Genomic DNA, 13,691 nt, shown 5'->3' with positions numbered 1-13,691 from the left:
ACAACCTTGACCACAGCTCCAGTGTTGGTTCTGCCATCATCTTCAGGTTCATATACCGTGTATTGTGATGCTTTGAGAGTTGGTATTGGTTGTGTTTTGATGTATGAGGGTAGAGTTATTGCTTATGCTTCCCGTCAGTTGAAGCCCCATGAGAAGAACTACCCCGTTCATGATTTAGAGTTGACTTCCATAGTTCACGCATTAAAGATTTTGAAGCATTACTTGTATGGTGTGTCTTGTGGGGTGTTTACTATTCGTCGTAGCCTCCAGCACTTGTTCAAATAGAAGGATCTCAATTTGAGGCAGCGGAGGTGGTTGGAGTTGCTTAAGGATTATGATATCACTATATTGTACCATCCGGGAAAGGCCAATGCGGTGGCCGATGCCTTAAGCCGAAAGACGGTGAGTATGGGGAGTTTGACATATATTCTAGTTGGGTGAGAGACCTCTTGCAGTTGATGTTCAGGCCTTGGCCAATCGGTTCGTGAGGTTAGATATTTCAGAGCCCAGTCGAGTATTGGCTTGTGTGGTTTCTCGGTATTCCTTATATGATCGCATCAAAGAGTTCCAGTATGATGATCTGCATTTGCTTATCCTTATGGACAGAGTTCAGCACGATGATGCCAGAGATGTGACCATTGGTGATGATGGGGTGTTGAGGATGCAGGGTCGAATTTGTGTGCCCAATGTAGATGGGCTTCGGGAGTTGATTATGGAGGAGGCCCATAGCTCGCGGTATTCCATTCATCCGGGTGCCACGAAGATGTATCAGGATTTGAGGCAGCACTATTGGTGGACGAGAATGAAGAAAGACATTGCGGGATTTGTAGCTCGGTGTCTCAATTGTCAGCAGGTAAAATATGAGCATCACAGACCGGGTAGCTTGATTCAACGGATGGATATTCTAGAGTGGAAGTGGGAGAGGATCACTATGGACTTTATAGTTGGACTTCCACAGACTTTGAAGAAGTTCGATGCTATTTGGGTAATTGTGGATCGGCTGACCAGGTTCGCACACTTCATTCCTGTGTGTACTACCTATTCTTCAGAGCGGTTGGCAGAGATCTATATCTGGGAGATTGTTCGGCTGCATGGTGTCCCAGTTTCCATCATTTTAGATAGGGGCACTCAGTTTACATCGCAATTTTGGAGGTCTGTGCAGCGAGAGTTGGGTACTTAGGTTGAGTTGAGCACAACTTTTCATCCCTAGACGGACGGGCAGTCCGAGCGCACGATTTAGATATTGGAGGACATGTTACGTGCTTGTGTCATTGATTTAGGAGGGTCATGGGATCAATTTTTACCGCTTGTAGAGTTTGCTTATAACAACAGCTACCAGTCGAGTATTCAGATGGCTCCATATGAGGCTTTGTACGGGAGGCGGTATAGATCTCCAGTTGGTTGGTTCGAGCCCGGTGAGGCTAGGCTATTGGGGATAGACTTGGTGCAAGATGCTTTAGAAAAGGTGAAGGTGATTCAGGAGAGGCTGCGTACCGCGCAGTTGAGGCAAAATGAGTTATGATGACAGGAAGGTTCGGGATGTGTCCTACATGGTTGGTGATAAGGTTTTGTTGAAGGTTTCGCCCATAAAGGGTGTTATGAGATTTGGGATGAAAGGTAAATTGAGTCCTCGGTTCATTGGGCCTTTTGAGGTGCTTCGGAGGATTGGGGAGGTGGCTTATGAGCTTGTTTTGCCACCCAGCTTGTCGAGTGTGCATCCAATATTTCATGTTTCTATGCTCCAGAAGTATATTGGGGATCCGTCTCATGTTTTGGATTTCAGCACGGTCCAGTTGGATGATGATTTGACTTATGATGTGGAACCAGTAGCTATTTTGGGTCATCGGGTTCGAAAGCTGAGGTCAAAAGATATAGCTTCAGTGAAAGTACAGTGGAGAGGTCGGCCCGCGGAGGAGGCTACCTGGGAGACTGAGCGGGAGATGCGGAGCAGATATCCTCACCTGTTTGAGGCTTCAGATATGTTTCTTGACTCATTTGAGGACGAACGTTTGTTTAAGTTGGGGAGGATGTGACGACCCGACCAGTCGTCTCATGAGTTACCGCTCCGTTTTTCCCATTTCTGCTTCTTATTGCTTTGTCTATCGGCTCTATGAGTGATCGGGTTGGTTGGCTCTGGTTTGAAAAGGTTTTGAGAGGGTTTGAGACACTTAGTCTCTTTTGATGAAGCTTGAGTTGGAAAAGTCAACCGGATGTTGACTTATGTGCTAGAGGTCTCGGATGTGAGTTCCGATGGTTCAGTTAGCTTCAGCAGGTGATTTGGGACTTAGGAGTGCTATCGGAATGAGTTTTGGAGGTTCGGAGTAGATTGAGGCTTGAATTGGCGAAGTTGATATTTTGGCGATTTCCGGTTGGTAGACGAGATTTTGATATAGGGGTTGGAATGGAATTCTGAGAGTTGTAGTAGTTCCGTTGTGTCATTTGGGATGTGTGTGCAAAATTTCAGGTCATTCGTACGTGTTTTGGTTGGGTTTTTGATCAAAAGCGTAATTTAGAAGATTTTGGAATTCTTAGGCTTGAATCCGATGCGAATTTGGTGTTTCGATGATGTTTTGAGCGTTCTGAATGTTGGAACAAGTTTGAATGAGATTATGGGATATGTTGGTATGTTTGGTTGAGGTCCCGGGGGCCTCGGGTGAGTTTCAGGTGGTCAGTCAGACCATTTTATGAAGTTTGGAATTGCAGAAATCTGTTGCTCAGTGTTGGAGACAATTGACCTTCGCGTTCGCGAGAGGGGAGCCGCGATCGCGAAGGGTTAGCTGGAGAAGGCTGAGACGTTGGCCTTCGCGTTTACGAGGGAGTCTCCATATTCGCGAAGGGTTGGGAAGTGATTCATAGCGTTCGCGAGGTAAGCTCTGCGTTCGCATAGAGGAAATTGGCCAGCTGGGTTTGAGGTCGAGTTGTTCATCGCATTCATGAGAGAGTGAGTGCATTCACGAAGAGTAAGTCTGAGGAACCATCGCATTCACGATGGGCATGTCGCGTTCGCGTAGAGGATTTTTTGGTCAAAATCATTTTTGTGCTTCGCGAACGCGAGGCGTTGACCGCGTTCGCGAAGAAGGATTTCAGGCCTGGGCAGAAGGTTTAAAAGGTCGTCTTGTCCGTGATTTTGGGGTTTATTTCTTCCATTGTTGGTCGTTTTTGGAGCTTTTTGAAGGGTATTTAAGAGGGATTCAAGGGGAATCACTTGGAGGTAAGATTCTTGGACTTAAAACTCGATTCTAATGTGAATTTCACCTAATAATTATGAAAATTAAGCCAAAAATTAAAGAATTAGGGCTTGGAAACTTAGACCTTTGATTGAGGATGTGAAGGACCATTTGAGCTCGGATTTCAGAACTTTTGATATGTATGAACTCGTGGGGAGATAAGGAACCTATTAATATAAAAATTATCGAATTCCGAGATGTGGGTCGGGGGCCGGATTTTGGTAATTTCGAGATTTGTGTAGTATTTTGATTATTTTTGCTTGGGCTTCATTCCCTTAGCATATTTTGACGTCCTCGTTCTGATTTTGGATATATTCGACGCGAGTGGAGGCCGATTCGAGGGTCAAAGGCATCGCGAGATAGAGATTTGACCGGTTCGAGGTGAGTAATGATTGTAAATGATGTTTTAAGGGTATGAAACCCCCGGAATTGCACATCGTGGTGCTATATTGAGGTAACGTACACGCTGGATGACGAGCGTAGGGTCGTGCACTGTTGGGGATTGTGACTTAGTCCATCCCGGATGACTATTTTACCGCGTATTTGACTGAAATCTATTTGCTATCATCATGATTTGGGCTGAATGTCATATTTGGGCCTTGTGCCAACTATTTGAACCATTCGGGGATTTTTACTGGTATTTTCTCACTGTTTTGACTTTATACTTGAACTCAGTCATGCTACATTTCACTGTTTTTCATACTCAACCATGTTTACTTTGTTTTAACACTTACATGATCTTTTAAATGATATTTTTGGGCTGGGATTCATGTTTTATTATTGTCCGAGTGGCTCGTGAAGATTTTGACCGAGTAAGGCTGATGGCCTATGTTGTGAGGAAACATTTGATACTAATTATGAGGCCGAGGGCCTGAGATATGTATGTCACGAGGTGACTTGATTGATATGAGGCTGAGGGCCTAGTGATGATGCCATGAGGTGACTTGATATTGCGCTTGGGCCGTTAGGGTCCCCTCCAGGAGTCTGTACACCCCCAGTGAGCGCGGGTACCCATTGTGATCTGAGATTGAGCCCGAGGGGCTGGTACTGTTCTGATATTGAGCCCGAGGGGCTGGTATTGTTCTGAGATGTTGCCCGAGGGGCGGATTTGTTGATACTGTGCCCGAGGGGCGAACCTTTATGTGTTTAACTTTTTCTTAATTTTCTGTCAACTACCATGCTTAATTGTTATAAAAGTCTTTCATGAAGTTAAATTTGAGTTAAAGGATTTTTACCTATCTTTCACTGGTTTACTATTTTAATGGTTTTACTGCTTCATTATAGTATGCTTTTGTGCCTTACGTGATTTCCTGCTTTCAGTCTTTATTTATGAGTATTACTCACTGAGTTGGAGTACTCACTTTACTCCCTGCACCATGTGTGCAGATTCAGGCGTATCTGGTCCCGCTCCCGAGTGCTGATCATTTTCGGCTCAGCCGGATCCGAGGAGTCTCTAGGTAGTTGTTGGCGTTCGCAGCCCGGAGCTCTTCCCTATCTTACTTCTTCATGTTCTTAGTTCCTGTATTAAACTCTGTAGTTTGATTTAGAGTATTCCGGATTGTTTAGATGCTCTTGACTAGTGACACCCCGGTATCGGGCTGTGTTGGGTTATTTTTCGCGAATTATGCTATTATCTGTTAACTTTGGATTATCTTATCATGCTTTAGATTTATTTCTTATGGTTTAACTGTTAATAATTGGATATGGGAAGTGTCGGCTGGCCTTGTCTTCACGAGAGGCGCCATCACGACCGGGTCCGGATTGGGATATAGAGAGACGTAGAGAGAATTCTCAATTCTTTGCAACAACATCCAATTCAAACAAATAATATTTTTTGAAAACCCAAATTCGAATTCAAAGCTTCAAAGCTTTTTAATGGTTGTCAATGGTGGACCGTGTGTGGATGCAAGATACGTGGGGGAGGGGGAGGAGATGTGGAGAGAGAAATGTGGGGGAGTGGAAGGTATGTTAGAGTAATTTTAGGATACTAATTATTATCATTAATTCCCTTAAAATGTACATAAATGATAATTAGATATATAAAATGTAATTATAGTAAAATTTAAGTAGGGAAGGTAATATAATTTCATATAATGTATACGAATGTAAAACTCTCTTTAAAAGATAGAAAATGGACACAGGACGATGAAGGAAACACATTTTCCTTAAGGAAAAGGAATTGCACTAGCGTTTGAAGATTGAAGTTTCCAGAAATTAAGTATGCAAAAGTCGAACATAAAGTATGTAATTTTTTGTTATAATAACTCACAATTTTGACACACATGAGATAGTAGAAAAGGGAGGAAATAGCTTTCTACTTGAGTAGTCGACACAAATATAATCTTTAATGAGTCATTTGGCTCGTGAGATAAGGAATAATAGTTCAGAGATTAAGAGCTCGTTTGGACAAGCTGCTAAAAACTGCTTATTTTGAGAAGTGATTTTGCTCAAAAGTACTTTTTAAATTACAGTTTGTGTTTGCCAGTTCATTTGAGAAGTACTTTAATAAGCAAATTGTGTTTGGACAATCTTATCAAAAAGTACTTTTAAGTGTCAAATTATGAAAAAAGACAGTACATATTCAATTTACAAGTAGTATATTATTTAAAGGAAAGAAATAAAATTAAATATTTATTATAAAAAATATAATTAATATTTCTTTTTATTTAATTAGAATATAAAATATAAAGTAAAAATATATACATTAAAGATTTTAATCAATATAAAGTTATCCGACCAATAATATTAGGTATTTAGTATTACTTATTGTTTATATAATGATTTAAACATATCAAAATATAGTCATTTAGTATAAATTAAAAATATACTTCATTAATTCTCTCTCTCTCTATATATATATATAAAAAAGATCTATTTATAGTGGAGAGACTATTTCATAGAAGATAGGAGAAGGAAAATAAAAATACAATAGAAATAAAATAAAAAAGAAAGAGATGGTAGAAACAAGAAAGGGAAAGGAAAACAAAATTATTGAAGGATATTTTGAAAAATACAAATGTATGTAGTAAGGATACTTTTATCTTAAAACATTTAATTTTCTGCTTCTGCTTTTGCTTTTTGGAAGAAGCTAAAATTTGTAGCTTCTTCTTGAAAGCAGAAAAGCTACTTCTATTGCTGTTCAAAAGCAATTCTCCATTTTGACCAAGCACATCAAATTTCTAAAAAAGTATTTTTTCTGACAAAAAAGTACTTTTGGCCTCCTAGAAGCTTGGCCAAACAGGCTCTAAATGCAGAATTATTTCATACGTTGTTTGATTGAATGTGCAAATTTGTAATTAGCAATCTTGGGACTAATTTATATTTTATATCACAATTATGGTATTATTATATCCCACATTAAAGGTGGAATAATAATTTTTGGATGATTTAATTCCGAGATAAGATACTACAATGACAAAGATGTTCTTTTCCAAAGATATTTTCCCAAAGTACTTTTGAAAGATCCAAGATTAAAATTAAAAATAAAAATTCGGTAAAGGATTTGATATGTCCCTTTACTATTAACTATTGTTTAAAAATGTCATTCGTTATATTATCGGGTCAAAAGACTCCTTACCGTTATACTATTAAATAAAAATACCCCTAATCAGACGGAATCAACATGTGGTATATATTTAAGACTCAAGGCCGTCTGGTTCTTTTTTATAACCCAAATTGAATCGAACCCGCTCCGACCCACATACTTGACCCGCCCTTCTCCAATTAAAAATACGAGAACCTAAGTTAGTGGACCACTTTACACTTCGCTTTCACACTTTCTAGAAGACTCCGCTGGAATCCTAGACAAAAATTGTTGATTTCCACTGCAAATGCTATAAAGGAAACATTTTTCTCCATGAAAAGGCTTCATTTTTCTTTCCTTAGCTGCTTTTTGCTCAATATTTATTTTCTAGGGTTTTTCGTCTAGGGTTTCGATTTGTTGGGTTTAATCCGCATCCATACATTTATTTCTGTACTTTCAGTTATATATTCATATTTTTTTGTCTGCTTCAAGTGTTTTCATGCTTTATTATTGATGTGGTCCCAGTGTGAAGTTACTTTTGGTCCCGACATGATTTTTTGTTTTGGTAGCTGATTTAGGTTTCTTTTGGCCCTAATATTCTGAGCTTTTTCTGTTGTTTAATAGGTAAACTTGTCTCCAATTGTGTTACTTTCTGATTATAGTATTATGTGAGTATGACCACATTCAATGGTTTTTGGGTTAATTTATTAAGGAGTGAGCCTAAAAGTGGACTTTTATGTGGTTTGATCTCAAGAATCTGAACTTATTCTTTATTTATTTAGTAAAATTTGTCCCCAATTGTGTGACCTTTGGTATTAAAGTATTCTGTGAGTAGGACCACCTTCAATGGTGGTATGACAAAGATGAATGTGGTCTTTATGGTATTGAAGGGGGATCCCTAGTCTTATATAATTTTTTACTTTAACTATTCCTTTTTTACTTCTGTCTTTTTATTGATTTCTTTATTGTTTGCTAATAGGACTTATTTGCTATGTTTGTAGGTTATTGGAGATGATGTTAATTGATATAATATTCAATTATGGTGGTAATTGGGTTACACAACCTAAGGTTTTATACACAAAGAAACTGGTGCACATTTGGACAGGCTATGATTCATACCTACTTTCATATAGACATAGTGAATGAATATATAAATGAGTTAGGATTTGTTGGGGTTCAACAACTTATTGTTGCTGGTCCTTCTGGTAAATTTTATGAGATTGAAAGGTATGTTGGAATTAGACATTTACTGACCTTGATATCTGATGAATATAATATTATTAACCTTTATGTTGTAGATGAATGTGAGCCCCCAATTCATGGTATCCCTGATATTGTATACCATACAGAATCATATGCCCATGAGGAAGAGGCTGGTACTGCCTCTAGCTTAAGTGACTAAGAATCTGACTCTAGTTATGATTCAGAAGGATATGATTCTGAAGAATTAGATATTGAAAGTACAAAAAAAGGGAGAACTTAATGAGTACAAAGAGTTGTATAAGGGTATGACTTTTAAGGATATACCAAAAGCTAAGAAGTGTATGCAGTTGTATGCTTTGGCAAACAAAAAAATTAAAATTGTTAAAGAATAACATAATAAGGCTTAGGTATAAATGTGATATATTTGGTTGTCCCTTTTTGTGTCTGATATCCAAAAGAGAAATGGTGGGGTTAAGATCAAGACCTTAAATACATAACATAATTGTGGTATTGCTTATGATAACAATACAGTTGATTTCAGTACCATTGCACAATATTTCAAGCTTAAATTACAGGATAATCCTAAGTATAAGGTAAATGAGGTGATGACAGATTTGAAGAGGGTTTTTAAACTAAATATTAGTCATGGAAAGTGCAAGAGAGCAAAGAGAATGGTCTTGGAAAGCTTACACGATAGTTCTAGTGATGAGTATAACAAACTTGAAGCTTATGCAATTGAATTGAGAGATAAAAATCCAGGCAGTGATGTGGTTATTAACCTTTTAAAGAATGCACTTGAAGAAGGGAGAACAAGATTATTCAGGATGCATATTTACTTTCAAGCATTAAAGATGGGTTTCAAGCTAGGGTTGAGATCTTTTGTTGGCCTAGATGGCAATTTCTTAAAGGGGAAAGCTAAGGGCCAACTGCTAGTAGTTGTTGGACAAGATTCACAGAGCCATCTCTACTCTTTGGCTTGGGCAGTTGTTGATAAAGAGACAAAGAATATATGGAATCAGTTCTTACAGTTGCTTCAACATTCTCTGGACCTCAAGGATAGAGAAGGAATTACCTTCATGTCAGACATGCAAAAGATATTTCTGTTTCAATCCATTTCTATCCTCCTATATTTCTGTTTTTTTTTTCTATGTTTTTCCTTTTCTTTTATGTCCATTATACTTTTGCCCTTTTTCTGTTATGTCCTCCTATATTTATGTTTTTTCTATGTCTGTTCATTATTATTCTGTCATTTTTTGTTCTGTCCATTTTAATTCTGTCATTTTCTGTTCTGTCCATTATTGTTTTATATTTTTGTCCGTGGCTTACTTTTGTTTTTTTATATTTCTGTTCATTAGATTTGTCATAAGACATTTCTGTCCTCAACCATTTCTATTTTTTCCTATTTTTGTCCATCTTAATTCTATCAATTTGTTGTTCATGAAAATATCTCAATGACAGTATGTTTCTGTAACTGTTATAGGAATTAATTAATACTGTTAGAACTGCCCTTCCTTAATCACAACATAGATATTGTGTTATACATATTGAGGCTAACTGGTGCAAGATATATAATGATGGGAAAGCAAAAAACTACTTCGGTGGTGTGCATGGTCTACTTATGAGAAGGAATTCAAGGACCAACTGAAGAATTCAGGGGAGTTGAACAATGATGCAGCTACTAGTTTGTTGAAGTATCCACCGTAGGCTTGGTGTAGAGCTTATTTGGAGACAATGTGCAAGAATCAGTCAGTTGATAACAACTTGACTGAATCCTTCAACAAATGAATTTTGGAGGCAAGGCATATGTCACGCCCCTTATATCAAGCGCAGATGACAGAAGTACTTCCATAGACTCTTGAACGAGGAAAGGGATAAGAACATCGTGTTGGGTGAGTTAGAGACCTTAGAGAGTCGGAGATATGTTGGGTTTTGTAGGTGTATTAGGTGTGAGAAGGTTGATGTGTCTATACGGAAGATGAGCAGGGGTAAGGTGACTAGGCCTGACGATCCCACTGGAATTCTGGAAAGAAGCGAGTAGGGTAGGCTTGGAGTGGCTTACTAGCTTGTTTAAAGTCATTTTCAAGGAGAAGAAGATGACCGAAGATTAGAGGTGGAGTTTGATGATTCCGCTGTACAAAAAACAAAGGTGATATCCAGAACTGCAACAACTATAGGGGTATCAAGTTGCTGAGTCACATTATGAAGGTCTGGGAGAGGGTGGTGGAGAAGAGAGTGAGGACATGCGTATCTGTATCTGAGAAATAGTTTGGATTTATGCCGGGACGGTCAACCATAGAAGCCATTTACCTTGTGATAAGATTGGTGGAGCAGTATAGGGAGAGAAAAAAAGACTTGTACATGGTGTTCATTGACCTTGAGAAGGCTTATGACAAAGTCCCGATGGAGGTTCTATGGAGGTGTTTAGAGCTTAGCAAAGTCCCGATCGCGTACATTAGGGTGATTAAGGACATGTACGAAGGCGCTAAGACTCGGGTGAGGACTGCGGGAAGAGACTCCGAATATTTTCCAGTAGAGATGGGGTTACATTAGGGATCAACCCTTAGCCCATTTTTGTTTGCCATTGCGTTGGATGTCCTGACTCGTCACATACAAGGGAGGGTGCCATGGTGCATGCTATTTGTTGTTGACATAGTATTGATTGGCGAGACGCGAGAGGGTAGTAACGCTAGGTTGGAAGTTTGGAGACAGACGCTGGAACCAAAGATTTCAAGTTGAGTAGGTCGAAAACTGAATACTTGGAGTATAAATTCAGTGAGGAGAGACATGAAGAAGAAGTAGAAGTAAAGATTGATACTCAAGTCATTCCCGCAAGAGATAGTTTCAAGTATCTTGGGTCTATAATCCAAGGCAACAGGGAAATTGATGAGGATGTTGCTCAATGCATTGGAGCGGGGTGGATGAGATGAAAGCTAGCTTTGGCGATTTTATGTAATAAGAATGTACCGCCTAGACTTAAGGGCAAATTCTACAAGGCGGTGGTTAGACCAGCTATGTTGTATGGAGCTGAGTATTGGCCTATCAAGAAGTCCCATGTCCAAAAGATGAGTGTAGCATAAATGAGGATGTTGAGATGAATGTGTGGTCATACCAGGAAAGACAAGATCAGGAATGAAGTTATTAGGAACAAAGTGAGAGTGGAATCTGTGGAAGCCAAGTTACGGGAATCAAGGTTGTGATGGTTTGGACATATGAAGATGAGAGATATAGATTCCCCGATCAGGAGGTGTGAGAGGTTGACTATGGCGGGATTGAGAAAGGGAAGCGGTAGGACTAAGAAGTATTGGGGAGAGGTGATTAGGCAGGACTTGTCGGTGCTTCACCTAACTGAGGACATGACTAGCGATATGAAGGTGTAGAGGTCGAGGATTAAGGTGGTGGGTTGATAAGTAGTTGCGAATTTTTCATAGGTTCACTAGTAGTACTAGTAATATTCTTGTTGTGGGTTGAAAGTTACTTCCTTCTAGTTTGTTATTGTAACTGGTACTTTGCAACCACGTCCTTTGTTTTTGTAAATTGCTAATGGGATTGTTGCTCTCTCATTATTACTATTTGATGCTACTTTTTCTTTTTTTTTACTGGATATTGTTGCTCCGTGATGATTACTATTTAGTGCTATTTTTTCTCCTCTTTGCTTATCGCTTTTCTCCCCTCTCCCCTATTTCCTCCTCTTCTTCTCCCCTATTCTTCCTTTCCACCTTTTCTTGAGCCGAGGGTCTTTCAGAAATAGCTTCTTTACCTCTCCAGGTAGGGGTAAGATCTACGTACTCACTACCCTTCCTAGACCCCACCCGTGGGATTATACTGGGGATGTTATTGTTGTTTGCATATGTCACGCCCCGACCTCGGGGAGTGCAACCGATGCTCAACTGAGATGCCCCGGTTAAGCAAGCCTACCAGATGTTATATACCCGACCTTACCCACAATGAAGAGAAGATATATTTCATTAACTAGACAATGAGAAAATCATGTGAACAATACTGATTCATTACCATTAGAACTTTCATCAAGAGTTACCAAAATATTACATTACACATTCATAGTTTAGGAAAGGAAACGTGTGATACAAATACAACACCTTTAGTTTAACTTTCCCAAAACAAAGATACAACCCACAGTATATCTACAGAACCTCTAATAGATATAAAAAAGTAGAATGATGGTGCCGGCAATAAGACTCCGGCTATACCTCAAAACACTATACATACAGGACAAGAGATACAAGACCCCAAAACAAAGTGAGGCTCATCAAGTCAGCCGAGGAGAGGATATGTGCTGCTATCACTGATCAATGCTGCCTGTTGTGGAACCACCTACATCCATTAAAGATGCAGCGCCCCCGGCAAAAGGGACGTTATTACATATGGAATAGTACTAGCATGTAAAAACAAACACCCCCTTAATAGCATGAGTAACAGTAAAATGAGAAGGAAACATGGAATCAATGAGAGCCTTAAACAATATTAAAGTGTCAAGTTAAAAGAAAGATAAATTTCAAGTAAGTTTCAATATTTTTAAGTTGGGAGATCTTTAGTACCGATATACCACCGTGCTTTTAGCACGGTCCGATCGGCTAAGCCATCTCACCTCGAGACATCCAATCACAATACCACCATGTGCGCAGAATATCATCTGATCTCAGTCTGATCGGCTAAGCCGTCTAACCACAATGCCATGTGGGTCGACATTACATCACATCCAGCCAGCAATCCCGTTTAAGGGGAAATATCTCAACACATCAATCTCATCCCACATAAGGGGAAACAATATCATCACATCAACACAGGGATTTACTCCTGAATCACTCCTACACCGACACATGTATTTTTGGGGTTAGGTTATTTCAACCTACCCTTCCTCGGTGACTAAACGATACTCCCAAAATATTTATTATTTAAAGTATTTTCAACTCATTTCATAATCTTTCAGACATCTTTCCATTTCATTGGCACCGGTGGTCGCAATTGTAATATCGTTCTCGACACGTTGGTCGTATTTCATATTTCATACTCACCGCCATAACTTTCAAGCATCATCACAGATTATCAACAATAAGGAAATTTCAAATCAAGTCTTTAAGTATATATTTATCAACAATAAGGGAATTTCAAATCAAGACTTTAAGTGTAAATATATGAGCAATAAGAGTCTTGATCACATTGAGCTCCTCTTCCACTATTAAGCATACTAACTCGCAATTGAAACATGATTTTTAAATCACAATACCTTTAATACATTGGTCATACTAGATCACATTCTCGGAGGGAATCATGATATCATGGAAACATTTGAAACATATATTGCGCACATATCTGTTTCAACACAACACTTATTAGATAATAATCAAATTCATTAGGAAGGACTCAGAACATGAGAAATAAAAAATTGAGCCAATCATAATCACAACTTACGAGGTCATCATGGAATTCAATTTTTAAAAGAGGAGTTTAGTCAATATACCTCGCTTGAGCTTTCCTTAAATTACTATAATGTTCCGAAAATCCAAGTGACTTCAATCTATTAGAGACATGACAAATTTGAACCATAATTAGGAAGAGGTTCATAGGTTCAGCTCATTTAAGCATTCTATCAAGCACGAAGTGTGCAATATGATTTCAAGGTTCTTTTATGGTGGATTCCTTCATCCTACAATCCAATGTTCACCCACTTGAGTTCAACAACCTCCCCACAACCCTAGGTGGTATATGCATGCAAAAGG

Source organism: Nicotiana tabacum, chromosome 5, assembly GCF_000715075.1.
Source record: "Nicotiana tabacum cultivar K326 chromosome 5, ASM71507v2, whole genome shotgun sequence".
Taxonomy (NCBI): Eukaryota; Viridiplantae; Streptophyta; class Magnoliopsida; order Solanales; family Solanaceae; genus Nicotiana; species Nicotiana tabacum.
Note: the sequence above shows the minus strand (reverse complement) of the source record.